Source organism: Acanthopagrus latus, chromosome 12 (genome assembly GCF_904848185.1).
Source record: "Acanthopagrus latus isolate v.2019 chromosome 12, fAcaLat1.1, whole genome shotgun sequence".
NCBI lineage: Eukaryota > Metazoa > Chordata > Actinopteri > Spariformes > Sparidae > Acanthopagrus > Acanthopagrus latus.
This window is the reverse complement of record NC_051050.1, coordinates 16,304,179-16,316,236: the sequence shown is the minus strand read 5'-3', so window position 1 is coordinate 16,316,236 and position 12,058 is coordinate 16,304,179. Positions and strand designations below refer to the sequence as shown.

At 41.9% G+C, this 12,058-nt stretch overlaps 1 protein-coding gene across 4 annotated transcripts in view; it reads left to right on the top strand.

Annotated features, from left to right (window-relative positions):
- LOC119030205 (myosin light chain 4-like) overlaps positions 1–12,058 on the top strand; it is a 451,755-nt gene that overhangs the window by 266,165 nt on the left and 173,532 nt on the right. The gene's annotated exons all lie outside the window — the stretch shown is intronic.

Below are 12,058 nucleotides of genomic sequence, written 5' to 3'. Positions count from 1 at the left end.
TGTCTTTAAAAGTAGCTTTTAATAGATGCATGGGCCAGTGTACAATAAATGAGACTCCACATTTCCACTCTGCTTCACAAAATGTGTAAATTTAGATGTACATTTTTCTTTTCATCCTTTCCGAGCCGCAATTAACAATTAATTTCACTTGGAAGCCTTTTAGGATGTGACAGCTTGTCTACTGAAAATCGCTTTATGTGATGCCTTTTATAAAAAAAAGCAAACTGGCATGCCAAGTTACATATTCTTTGCATTACTGCCAACTATTATCCAAAGGATATTAAACTGTCCAGGTGGGAACTGGATTAATTGTATTTTTAATGCTCTCATTTCAGTATGAATGATAACACACACCTATTTAAGGCAATTCAAATGCATCATTTTTCTTCACCTGCCTCATTTTGGAATAGGGGGAGAATAACACATGCAAACGCAGCAGAACACTAATAAAACTCCACACAAACATTTAAATCTATGACTGTTTTAACCACTGAGCCACCATGCTGTGCTGGAGAATTACTGAACTGCTTTGAAGACTCATTTCACACATATATATATATATATATATATATATATATATATATATATATATATATATATATATATATATATATATATATATATATATATATATATATATACGTGAAATGAGTACAATATCATTTAATTGGGTTCATCCAACTCATTTTCATCAATTCAGCTAAAATTAAATAATTACATTACCTAAATGAGATAGTTCTGAGTCCATATAACTACCCCAAATAATAATAAAAAGAGCGTTCACACTATCTTCAAAAGAATTGTTTGATTTTCTTTGGAATAGACAGAATACTTTTGTTTTCGGAGCCCCTGTACATCAGTTGAACCTTTGCAATTTAGAGTTGTGTGTGTTTTACTGTATTATGATTGCTGCTGGTTTACTCTGTTGGCTTTCTGTTTCATTAGAGATCAAATGGGAGCACAATTTTGCATGCGTGAAAAAAATATGCACAGTGCAATTTTTGAGATGGGACATGCGGGTGACTGCAACCCTCTGCCACAGCAATAAATTCAGCTCGTTACCAGCAAAATCCCCAATCATTTTAATCAGACATGTTGTAAAAAAAATATGCAGTCTGTGTCATTGGTCATACTGTTACGACTATTGAGCCATTAACATTGAAAATTAGACATTAACCATGACGAGTTCACCTACCCTTGACAGAATAACTTAACACCCCTTCGATCACTGTCACCCACAGTAGATGCAAAAGACAACACTGAACGATTTTTCACATTTGCCTACCTACTTCTGCTTGGCTTATTATTCACTCCGGTCACATAGCCAGCTGTTAAGAGACTTCATATTCCCGACTATCTAGAACACTTGAACTTGGATTGTGCTTGTCTTATTTGCTGTTGAGGATTTATCTCTGCAATATTAAAACATATCTTGTGTCAACCCCGCGAAGCAAATCATGCCTCTTAAATTAAATCCATGCAAGTCGAGCTCCTCAAAACTCTGTGAAGGACACTGCTGAGAGGTGCCCTCTCTGAGGTCAGCGGTAAAAGAGTTTCCTTTACGGGCCTGTAATTAGGGCTGAGAAAAAAAAAAAAGTGCAGGCCAATACTACAAACATGATAATGGAACAAACACTTACTCTGAGGAGGAAACTCTATTAGTTGGAGTGAAGTTAAAGGAGAAAGTTAATTGGTGTGACCCAGGGGGTTAGTGCTGCATAAACGAAATTAATGCATTGCCAAATTCTTTCAGAAGTGCACCAGACGAAAGCCAAGAGTAAAGTGGATTATGGTTGGACAGATGCTTTTCTTTCTCATGGTGGTTCTTGATAGACCGTTCTATGCTGTGCAACAGCTACATTTCTCATTCATTTAATTCTAGATATGTGTCTATGGTGGCTATGAACTAGACCAGGTTAAGGTTTCATGGCAATTCTGCAATTCTTAACAAATAGACACACATCAGCCACAACATTAAAACCACAAACAGATGAAGTGAATGACACTGATCAACTGAATCAAACTGATCGACACTGAAACCTTGGGTTCATTAATTCATGTGGATGCCACTTGACATGCATTACCCACCCAATCATCATAACAAACCAAGTAACTCCAACCTCATGGCATCTGCACTCCCTGATGGCAGTGGTTCCACCAGCAGGACAATAAGACTCCCTGCCACAATGCAAAAACTGCTCAGTAACGGCCTGAGGAACGTGACAAAAAGCTCAAATCATCCACTGGTTTGCAAAACCCCAGATCCCAATCCAATTAAACATTAAGACATCCCTGAAATTAGTCTGATCCACGGATGTCCACTGGTGGATCAGACTTGGCTCTGATCCGTCAAGGCATGGACACAGGACCTCTGGGGTCTTCCTGAGGTGTCTGGCACCAGGGTGTTGGCAGCAGATTCTTTGACAGGCTGTGAGGTGAGCGGACTTGTTTTAGAATGTCCAACAGATGTTCGACTGGATTGGGAGTAGTTGGTCTGCAACAGTGTTTGATTGGGTGGTTCACATCAAGTGGCAACCAAATGAATGCCAGGACCTTTGTATTGCACTGTAGCAAGATTGTTGTTACTTACTTTGCCTTGTTCTGGCTGATGGGTATATATATTTTTGGCAGCATAAATAATTCATACCTTTGGCCAGTATGATCTAAGAGGTGTATTATGGACAGTATGGCTGAGTAAGACTTGACAGCACAGGCATCCATGACACTCAGATTTAACCAAGCAGCACAGACAGGTGGAGGGGAAACCATCATCCGTGTAGTTTACAAGAAGTGACATGAAGTGCTTAGGCTGAGAGTAATGTCAGTGACATGACATGACAGGACATGAAGCACAGGTGGTCACGAGGGGGGACTGGGAGGTCTTCCCTTTTTTCAAATGTATTTCAAAACCACACACTTTAACCACTTGTAGGAGACTAATCTTACTTGGAAACGGTCAATGTCAAATTAAAAGTTTCCTTACCTGGAAATAAATGCATGCCTTTTAAATGACATTGTAGAGAAACGAGCAACTTCAAATAACCGGAAGGGGGTTGCCTGAAGGGGGTTACACAGTGATTCTTGAGAGAAAATGGTAAGACATACACCTCTCAATCATGACGAACCAAACCTGGGGGTTGGTTTCTAAAAGCTGAGACAGTTTTAGTCCCATTTTAAATCTATGTGCCAGAGTCATTATTTATTTAAGACACCTTTGGGAAATTGACTCTGGGCTCCTCATCAAGGGAGGGAGGATCCAGTGTGTATCTCAGAAATTCATGCTTAACAAAAGAGGGGCTTTGATGTGCAACATAACGGACAAGGTGGTAAAAAAGCCACAGTTGTTGTGCTGGCAGCTGGCTAGTCCTCACATGTTGTTGTTCAAGACATCTGACTGGGAGGACGAACAGTTGGTGCTGTAAGGATATGATGTAGGGCGGGTCTGCACCCAGCAGCACGCACAGTCACTTCCAGGAAATGCACATTTCTTTTCCTTGAAACCTGAGATATAGGGGAGAGAGCATGCTACTAATGGCCAATCTGTGCGCCTGAGGGCTGTCTGGATTTGAGATGTTTCCAAAATCCGTGTGGGAGGAACAAGAGCAAATAGAGCAGTTGTATAAAAACACATTATACCAATGCCTGGTTATCAAGTATAACTGCCAGTGGTTTATATACCAAAGCACCTTAGTTAACTCGAATTCACATTTTGGTTAAGGAAAGAACACCTAAATATAGTCTGCTGGAAAACTACAGTAGGGGTTGTGTCTACTCAGCTAAGCCCTGCAGCTGTTCATCTACTCTCCTCCTGGTGTCCACAAACCCGCATATTGCAATTTTGCTTCGTAGCAACATTCCTCACTTCCCTGTCAGCATGCATTGCCCTAGTTTCTTCCAAGCACAATGTTATACCTGGACTCTCAGAAAATGTTAGCTCATGCACCGATTTTCTACCTGCAGTACCTAGCTTCACTTTTTCCAATTTTCCCTCCTCAGCAGCAACTCTCAGGACCTTGCTTGAGAATATTTCACCAAGCATGACCAGAAAGATCACCAGATTTAATATCAGCATTCAAATCAGATATACAATTATGCACAAGGTTGTGATTCAGCCTGTCCTGCAACCCCATATTGCATCCCCAATCAGTTACACATTTGGTAACTTCATGTGTCTTAGGCAGATAAGATACTTGCATGATTGTCAAAGTCAGGCCATGTGTTGCCAAAGTAGATTGGATATAAATTGCAATGTCATTGTTCACACCGGCTTTGGAGATGGTTATCAACAGGGGACACATGCTGGCCTGATGTTGAAAAGTTGTGAACTTCTCGTCAGAAAAACAGCCATATAGGTCGAATGTGATAGCAGCTTATCATGATCCGTGTCACTTGTGAGGTGGCACACTGAAGTGGTTGTTATCACAGCAGTAATGATGGAATTCATGTTGTTTTGGTAATAGTGGTATGTGTTGTTCTGGCAGTTACTAGCAATGGACCTTTGTAGTCCTTTGTGTAGGAGATGTTATGAACCGGTTTGCTTTTCTACGGGCATGAGAGGCACTGTAGAGTCACATCATTCAGTCACTGTATAAGTCTCCAATTACCCTGCACTGCCAGGTAACAAGTCATATGTGGTTTTACTTGGTCCTTGGTCAAGATAACCCTTAACCCAGCTATTGATGTAAATGATTTGTTTGTTCTAGACCAGCGAAGTGTTGGTGCCACTCTGGAACCGATTTTCCTGGCTATTCTTTGCCTGTTGAAATAACTGGTTCCAGAGTGGACACTGGCTTCAAACCAGCACATCAACCGCCTTGGCTGCAAAGGGGTAAACATGGCAAGCAAAATGTGTCTCACTTGTTTAGTCATGCAAGGCATTAATGTGCTTGTGTTGTTACAAAGCTAGCTAGAAGGGTTTTAGCATGTTATCCAGAAAATTATGGAAGTTTGGCAGCCCTCCCACCGTCTTGACTGAAGCTTGTCCCACCAAGATTTGTCTTGTGAAATCAGGACACATTCTTATCTGCCTCATGAAGATGCATACATGCATGACCGTGTACATTTTGGATTCAAGGTTCACGAAATGATGTGTATGAGCGGGGCCAGTCACTCTGATGTTGCCGAACTGGCCAATCAGTGAGCCCTTTCTTTGCTCCAAGAAGTTGTTGCGTTATGCTGTCAAAGCCTGCGAGTCAGTCATTTTCCCATGCCAATGTGCAGTTTGGAGAACAGTTAGTTTTCATGTTTTGTTCCACGTGGAATAATCCATTAGAATGAGACGCCTCTGAAGCCCTTTCTTTTGTAGTCCTGCCACCCCCTGGATATGCTTTTTTCCAGCTCTGTGAACACTGTTTCTAATGATCTGGAGTCGGCATGCTGTGCACTGCTGTCCCCCTTCCCTCTGAAGTTCGATCAGGGGTAGCAGTTCATCCTAAACTTTTTTAATGTATCTGGTTCTTCTCTCAGTGCTATAATATGAGATATTATATCAGATTCTACAAGGCATTATGTACTGGTATTTTGATTGTCCGTAGGTGCTTTTCTTTCCTTTCCCGGTCTTTGCTGTAGTGTTGCTGTCTCCCACACGTTATGCTTGATGCGAGTTGCAGAGCATTGGTCAATTATGACCTGGAGTGGACAGTGTCCTTGCCTTTTGTTCTGTGCACATCAAAGAGTGTGGATTAAGTGGCTATTTTGTGTGTATTTCTGTCAAGCTGAAGTGCGAAAATCGCTGCTTTGAACGAACAGAAATAACTTGCAAGGGAAAAAACCCCACTCAGGTTCGACGATGAGAAAACATGTGAGCAGTGTTCCACATTAAGACAATGATGTATTAGTTTGGTGTGCGGAGGTTTCATACGTGAACATGCACCGACAATGTCTTGGCATTGAAGGAGCTTCCCTGCTCTAGCCACAGACACAAATAAGAAAATGTATATGCGTTTCATAAAGTTCTCTTAAAAGCCTGCACGTATAGAGCCCCCTTTAGAAGGTTTGTATTGTTAAAGCAAGATGTAACTGTCGTTGTTCTGGTGTAGCCAGCCAAGTCTAACACATTGTGATTTAGTCAAATATTAAGATTTATCCAGAAAAAAATGTTTAAAAAAATAAATAAAAGTTACTCCCTTATTTGCATGCACCTCTGTGCGTGCTATTCCCCGCTGTGGTGTTAATGCATTTCCATGTGCTGGCTAGAAGCTGTGGTAGTGTTTTGATGTGTCACAACGAATACTTTGGCTCATTACGATGAGGATAACCTTATGGTTATTATCCAGCCTTTCTCCTGTTTAATTGATGCTTTGAAGTAGCACATGAAAGTAGTTCTGTGCTGTCTTGTTTGTGTGCGTGTGTGTCTGTGCGTGCGTGTGTGTGTGTGTGTGTGTGTGTGTGTGTGTGCGCGCGCGTGTGTGTGTGTTCCATGGTGCTTGAATTCATTTCGTGCTCACTGCACTTTCAGCAGTCCTCAATCTTTGCTGCTGACAAAACACAGTGATTACAGCTGTGGGTCTGGAGCCCTTGGGCTTCACTACAACAGGCCATGCAGCTGATCGACTGCCAAGTCAGAGCAGTGTGTGGTTCAGATTTTGTATTTTTTTATGTGGGAATGACTGAGAGAGACACAGACGAAATGACAGAGCCAGATCACACAAGTGTCTGTCCATTGACCAATATTTCCTCTGTTTAATCCTCTGTTTCTTATATGGCTCATGATTGAGGAACTGCCTGTTATGTGACCTACTACATAATGCAAAAGCCTCATTACTGTTAGGTCATTTTTATTTCTCTCATTTTCCTGCAAAGATCTTTAGATTTTTTGAAAACAAGGAAATCAGTTTGAACCGGCAAACCACAAAATGAGGTCCTCATTTCATAAGGGCAGCACAGCAAATGCTAATTATTTATATCATTGATATATCACTTTTTTTGGATTCATGGATTCCGGTGCCTTTCAGCAGGTGGTTTGATACGTCATCAGGATATGGTAGCATTAAAGCATTGTCATTTCATCCAGAGGAAGTGCACCTAACCCTTTGAAGATTTTAAAAAAAAGAATAATGTAATGGTAGCACTATAACAAGATTTAAAAGATTTACAGATAATAAATACTGCTAAAGCTCCTCCCTGCGTTTGTACCCTTCATCCCTTTTTTGTTTAGACCACTTGTTTATTCTTAACCTCTTCATTTCACCCCATCTTTCCTTCCCTCTTTTTTAGCATATTATTATCTCCCTTTCCACCTACTGTCATGTTTCCCTTTTCCTCTACCCAGTACACTAGTCATTGTGTAATGAATGCGATGCCCATGAATTAGATTCTGGTTTTTCAAACAAAAACATGAGAAATGAGGACAGTTGCAGTATTTCAGCACTCATAAATTAGCTCTGGGGCTTAAATTTGCTTAGTTGAGTAAGATACACAGCACACAATTAATTGGACATCTTACAACACATACCCAGACTTCTCATTCACGTTAACATATAGAGAATCTATACCGCTCCTAATTGAAATAGTGGAAAAGATGTCTTGTGACTCATCCTAATCCTGTCATCAATATGCACCGCACTTCCAAGCCTGCAATTTCTTTTCAATAGTCCCAAAATTAATAAAAAACTTAAAAGTATTTCAAATCAATATCGGGCTATTGCTTTTCTCGTCTTTATAGCACTGATCCTGCTCTGTGAACTGTCTTACTTCTCAGAAATATAAAGTGACGCCTGCCCTAAATTTCTATTCATGTCTGTGTATCCTAGGATCCTATCATTGCCACGGCCTCTCGGATTTCAGGACATGCGCACACACTCCAGTTAAAAATGGGCTGCACAGGCGACAAGTATGCGAATGCGCCAGTTTCCGTAACCGAATTAGCTAGTCTCGATGGCTGCGTGGAGAGGCTGTCTGTTGTACTTAAGCTGTCTTCCCGAGGAACACGGTCGGCGCTCAGTGGAGAGTGCAGTCATTGTGCTCGGTTAATGTTGAGGAACAATATTTATGAGTTTATTCAGAGACGTGTGGCAGGGGCATACGGGAATCTAACTTCTGTTGACACGCGGAGGGGACACAGAGCAAACAGCAATGCAGCGGGGGTGGTGGGGGGTTATCCCTTGTCGCAGCCAGCCAAACCACTCCTGTCTGGCTGAGAGGAGCTCCAGAAGCAGCTGGTGAAGTGGCCCTTTGGTCCTCATTGCTAAAAGGTCGTTTTGATGATGTAGGGCTGGCTGGGCTTGAGCTGGAGGGGGATGAATTTCATTTTTACAGTACATAATACTGTCGTTCGGTCATTTTCTGTCAACCCTGTCTGCAAGTAGGCAAGGAAATGTAATGTCACCTGGATTTGGTTTTCTGTGAGTTTAATGAGGAAATAATGTTGAGTAAAGCAACATTATGCCACTTTTTGACCTTAAAAGAACAGCTTCAAAGTGATTTTGGTGGTACAGTGTCTTCTGACAGGCTGAACGATGTCTCTGTCTCAGCCACTCCACCCCCCCATCACTTCACTAACTTCTGTGAGAGGGTAGGATCACAGTGTTGCATCCATGTTTACTTTAAGTTCAAGTTTTCAACACATAACATTGTTGTGATGTAAGGACTCTGTTTTTTGTAGTTAGAATGTCTGTCACGCTGTGGCAAATTTGTGTTTACGACAGTGGTGTTCCATTCCTAAACTGTGGGGGGGGGGGGGCGCTAAATTGCAAAAAAAAATGCAAATTTCTACACAATGTTGCCTTTATGTATCTCACAAGTTGCAAAAAAGATGATACTGAACATGTCAGTGAAATGTTCATAGAGAGGGTATATATTTGTTTTCTGCCAAAGAAATGTACAATTTCCACTGCAAATCTACTCGTAGTGATAACTGCATTATTCATCCTTTTGCGATTATGTTTGGCACTGGAAGGTCTTGGTCAAGGTTTGGGAAAGGTCTCGGTCTCAGAAGGAGAAAGTCCACCGGAGATTGATTCATGAAACGCAGCATGATTATCAAGATTCAAACAAGGTCACAATCTTTTCCGAACCTTAACCGAAGTTCTTGTGTTGCCTAAAGCTAAGCACAGATCATGAGCGAACCCCAGACACTGGAGTCAAAGTCCTGCAATCTGTATGCCCAATCATCCACCCCAGCCACCTCTTAGTGCTGCAGTTTTCAAATTCAGTGCTTTATTCATTCAAAATAAATGCCTGGGATCAAAATCCGGCCAGCCGTTGTCAGCAGAACGTATCTAAGAGAAAGGGATTTTTTCTGCACATACCAAAGTGATCCTAACTGTTGTGACTATATGTCAGTGCGTTTACATGACACTTAAGAAAACCGAATTACTGGGTTAGTCCGACTATGATCGGATCTTTAAGATGCATGTATACACCTTAGTCTGACTAATATCGGACCAGATCAGATTTCTCCTAGTCGAATTAAAGCACCCAGATTATGCGATTGATAGTCACATTACTCCTGCATGTATACGGATCCGATTGGATTTTGCGTTCTGCACAGGGGCGAGATTTTTCCCCGGGGCTGTGAGCCGGAAGTAGACGGATGGCGGCGGTGGCACGTCTTTCCTCTGAAATCATCGCAAGCAAGAGCGTCATTGTGCATCTAGGTTGTGTAATTATCATGTTCACCATATACGAAGTGTACAAAGATGTAGCTTCGTCTCGCTCTTCGTACGCCATCTTTCTTGAATGCCGAGGCAAAAGAGGTCAGCCAGAGGTGTTTCTGTTACCGCTAGTTGAAATGGGTACAGTACATATGTTCCGGCCCAATAACCTGATTTTCTCACCGGCATGTATACTCGGATAATTGCAGTTGTCTGATTGAGTGGCATAGTCGAACTATGGCTGTAATCTGACTAAGATGTGCATGTAAATGCACTGTGTGTGACTGCCACTCGTAAATCAGATGCAGGTCATGTCCGAGTCCTCTTTTTTGATTCCAAGCAAAAAAAAAACAGCGACCGTTCAAGCGTTTCGATTTGCCAAAAGCAAATTCAGAGTGGTTCTTCACAGCCCACCTTTGAGTCGGATCTGTTGATCCTGTTGCTCAGTTCTAACTAGCTTCTTTGATACTTGGAGTCAAAGAGTCTGGGGATTGCGTTTGATGTTGCCTACAGCGGTAACATTGATATTCAGGTAGACGGAGATTTTTATGGTTGCGCGCTTCCACTTTATTATATGCGTTTGAGAGAAAAAAAAAGGGGATGGGAGAGGCTTTCATTGTTACATGTGTGCACGCCTGCCTTACTAGAATAAAGTTTGTGTTAAATTCAACCAGAAAAAGAATGCACCACATGCATAATGAGTAGTAACGCAAATGACCTTAACTTCAAAACAATGTTAAATAGACTGATGGCTGTATCCGCAAAAGTTATTGCCATCTATATGCAAATATTGTGTGCTGCTTGATAATGCCGCCGTCATGAGGGACCTTACAAAATCCACTCGTACGCACATTCTGAATAGAGTCATATCTTTGCTTGCAGCTTAGGCTTGCAGACCAGCTCCCTCAATAAGGGTTGGGAGTTGTGGGTCAATGTCTAACATTAGCCAGGGGTTTTACACTTTTCAGATAATTTTTTTTTGCTGAGAAGCCACAAATGTTCAATAATTCCAATTTGACCTTTCACACTTTTGCATCGAAAATAACTTTAGAAAACTGGAGCCACTGAACTGTTCGACTTCTTTGGAGGTCTTTGACATATTATTGCCTCTTTTTTTTTTGGATTACTGGAATCATACCAAACTTCGTCTGTGTGTCGCTCAAAAGATATTCATACTGTCGCCAAAGGGATTTTTGCCACTGCTGGAGATATTGACAGTACCAGCCTAGTCTCGGCCTCCCTGCAGTGGTCGGCTTTTAATTTTAGGGAGTTGCTTCGAAGATTTTGTTGTATCAGGCCACAGCATGAATTATCCGTCGCTGGAGCTACATTACTCTGACCTTTTAACTCCCCGTGAGGCGGACAGTACCACACTGCCATAGAGCAAGATCTGCTATCTCTTCAACCGTCTGAAATATGAAGCAAAGTAACTGAGGAGCCTGAAGGACAGATGTTTCAGACTTAAAATGCATATCCTCTAAAAAGATTCAAATCAAGCTTCACCTCAAGGAGTTAGAAATATGTGACCTTCCGGTTTTCTCCCTTTCAACATTATTGTGTTGCAGAGTCGACGCGTCGGCTGAGAGCACCAGCCTGTGCATGTGTTTGTTTTTTTTTCTTTTTTTTTAAGTCCTTGTGGGCAGTACTGAATCACTCCACAGTGATTGAAAGGCTGTTTAACTAAATAAACCTGAAATGAAATTAAAAAAAAAAGATGCAAATGTCACAGATTCTAAACGTGCTGACTAACAAATAGACAAAATAACTGGTGAAAATGTGGCCTTCGGTTCTTTTCGCACTCCATTTTGCAAAGCAACACTGTTTTGGGTGACAGCCGCCAGCCTTTGCCACCCTCCGCGCCTCCACCACTACACAAGCCAGTTGATAGAAGGTGAGAAAACAACATACAGCCGGGTGCCAAGGGCCACTGCATCTGAAATTACCCTTAACAGCCTGTCACACCTTTTCAGCAAATCGCATATCTAAAATCCCCGAGTGGTCCCTGCGCATTTTACCGTTTGCTTATTAGCTCCAAATTGGCGAGTATGTTCTCAATGCAGGAGAGACACAATAAAAAATATATAGGGGTGAGTGCGCAAACACTGAGCTCACTTGAGTACAAGAGCCAAGTGCTGCCTTGTTAAGCCTCCCACCTTTTCAAGTCCTTTCTCTTCCGCAGAGCAGGTAGCAACTCATAAATTCCGGTTGTAAAATGTGTCGGCGGGTCTTATATTGTGATGCCCTGTGTAATAACTTTTCAGGGTCCCTAGCTTGTTTATGTATAATCAGATCCTGCGTGCGTGTGCGCGTGCACAGGGCTTTTAAAAATAAGTGCATCGGCAGAGTGGAGCGGTATTGATTAGGATTATTTTGGATAGGCAGACGTGAGCAGTGGGAGACTTGAGACACGACAGGCGAGGAGAGCCGGACCACCGTGACACCTCCCACTGGCATCCCGGACCAAT